This window comes from Oryx dammah, unplaced genomic scaffold, assembly GCF_014754425.2.
Source record: "Oryx dammah isolate SB20612 unplaced genomic scaffold, SCBI_Odam_1.1 HiC_scaffold_13, whole genome shotgun sequence".
Lineage (NCBI taxonomy): Eukaryota > Metazoa > Chordata > Mammalia > Artiodactyla > Bovidae > Oryx > Oryx dammah.
In genome coordinates, this window is record NW_024070197.1 from 39,430,315 (window position 1) to 39,432,880 (window position 2,566).

The following is a 2,566-nucleotide window of genomic DNA, read 5'->3' on the forward strand; positions in this document are numbered from 1 at the left end:
CTGCAGGACTCGGAGTGAATGAGTTAAACACACATACAGAGGTGAAGTTGGCGTTTTGACGAATGTTAGGAAGGAGAACGCGCGGTACGCTTGTCCGGAGGCCTTGCGATACCCCTGGCTTCACCTGATTCAGAGACCTATAAACCAAAGGGAATGTGCGGATTTGTCTGCTTTGTGCGGTAAAGGCATGAGGGCATGTATGCAGAAATGTAAATGTATACAGACATGCAAATCAAAGCTGATGTGAACAGTAAGTACATGAGTGCAGAATGAAAGCCTGTCGGCGGCACAAATGCAAGCAGGTGGGAGTCCTCTGTTTCTTCGCCTTTCGCACACCGCGCGCGCCCTCTGCTGCTGCCCAGGCGGGTTTCTGTACCTTCGCGTTGCATTTCGCTCCTCCAGTTGGAGCAAAAGCTTGTATCTAGGCTCCTCCTAACCCTGGGCGGAAAACATAACAGCAGCGCCGGCCGTTCACCACGCATGCGCACACTGGAATTATTTCGAAGGGGATCGCTTGCAAAACACGTTCAGCGGCAGTCAGGATGGCCGAGCGGTCTAAGGCGCTGCGTTCAGGTCGCAGTCTCCCCTGGAGGCGTGGGTTCGAATCCCACTTCTGACAAAGCTAGATCTTTTTCGTTTTTCACGAACGGCGACTTCTGAAATATGCCCTGTGGATATTAACCTTTTTACAAAACAAGTATTTTCTATTTATGGCATGTTATTTCCTGATGACTTATTTTGAAATGTAAAAAGAATCCTTCTCTGAAACCGCAAAAAGGCAAAAGCTAAATAAAGTACTGTCAGAAGTGGGATTCGAACCCACGCCTCCAGGGGAGACTGCGACCTGAACGCAGCGCCTTAGACCGCTCGGCCATCCTGACTCCTTAGCTGAAGGTTTCCGTGGGATTCTGTTTAAGTCACTATTGGTGCGACGTGGCTTGGGAATTATTCAAATAATTCCGAGGTCTCTCGCAGCTTGAGATCCAGCCACACAGCCCCTCGTCATCCACAATCAATAACCACTGTACTGCCAAGATTTATCGTTACCCTTAAAGTAGTTCAGTCTTTTTACTTACGTGTTTTAAAAGGAAACTTTGTAGCCTACACAGAAACGGAAAATTAGTTTCTCTTGCCATCAACAGGAAATAACCATAAAAATAAATAACAATGGAAATGAAACTATATTATTGAATTCTAGTTACTTGCCAACGCTGTGACTAAGTTTTCACATTATTTTTAATGACTAAAATTACCTAAAAAGGTCTAGACTATTGTTGGGCCCCTGGGGGGAAGTGAGAGGAGGTCTAGAGGATTCTTTTTGGAAGAGGGTATTATGGACTTTGCATGGACTCCTCAATGGATTGAAGCCACTGCAATAGGCTTCCATTCCACACGTGTTTAGGTGAAGCCTCATCAAGAAAGAGAAAGTTGGCTTTTATACCTTTTTAATAAACTGAACGAAGGAAAAGCTAGAGAATGTTAAACTTGGAGAAGAGACCATTTATCTGTTTACAAAAGCCTGCTGTGTTTAAGGGGTTGGAATTGTGCCTGTTGAATCTTGCTGCAGGAACTGAGGCTTGATATGTAGGTGCAATGGGTGGGTAGGTACCACACAGGAAGTTTTCCACAGAAGAAAGAGCTTGCTGAAAAGAAAATAAGCTGCCTGTGTAGAGAGTGACATCACCATCACAGGAGGCATTCAAGATAAGGCTGGACAGACTGCAGCAAAGCTGGTGAGGGGATTTGATGGTTCCCATATTAGTTTCTTATTGCTGCTGTAACAAACTGCCACTAATTTAGTGGCTTAAAACCACATCATTTATTATCTTATGGTTCTAGAGGTCAAAACTGTGTCCCTTCTGGTGGCTCTAGAGCAGTGGTCCCCAACCTTTTTTGGCACCAGGGACCGGGTTTATGGAAGAAATTTTTTCTACCGACCAGGGGTGGGGGATGGTTTCGGGATGATTCAAGAATATTACATTTACTGTGCACTTTACTTCTATTATTATTACATCAGCTCCACCTCAGATCATCAAGTATTAGCTCCCAGAGATTGGGGACCCATGCTCTAGGAAATAATCCATTTCCTTTCCCTTTCCAGCCACATTCTTTGCCTTATACCCTCACATCACTCCACCTTCTGCTTCGGTCTTCAGGATGCCTTCTGTGCCTCTGACCCTCCTGTCTAACCTCTTGTTGTCACCTAAAGCAAGTGTGGGTGCCCAAAGCACAGTGAGGCCAAACACACCTGAAGGTCAGTTTGGAGCAGGGAAAGATTTATGGCAAGGGCCATGCAAGGAGAAGAGGTGGGTCGCGCTCAGAAGGTCCAAACTCCCCCAAAGAGTTCCAGGGAAGTTTATACTGGCACTTTAAGGGTGGGGAGGGCTGCAGGGTGTGTGTAACCTCCCTCTGATTGGTTGGTGGCGAGGAGACAGGGCGGTGTTCTAAGAACCTCAGTCATTAGCATTCTGGTTCAAGCCAGCGGGTGCTCAGCCTGAAATTACCATCCTCCGCCTGGGCTGGGCGCTTAGTTCCCACAGAACTCAGAGATGTGTGTCAGGTTATT

The 2,566-nt window shown here is 46.5% G+C and overlaps 2 non-coding genes across 2 annotated transcripts; one reads left to right on the plus strand and one right to left on the minus strand.

The window, feature by feature from the left end:
* Nucleotides 1-536: 536 nt before the first annotated feature.
* Nucleotides 537-619, plus strand: TRNAL-CAG. The gene has a single exon. It is a non-coding gene; the product is annotated as a tRNA-Leu (tRNA).
* A 179-nt stretch (nt 620-798) lies between these two features.
* Nucleotides 799-881, minus strand: TRNAL-CAG. The gene has a single exon. It is a non-coding gene; the product is annotated as a tRNA-Leu (tRNA).
* Between the last annotated feature and the right edge of the window lie 1,685 nt (nt 882-2,566).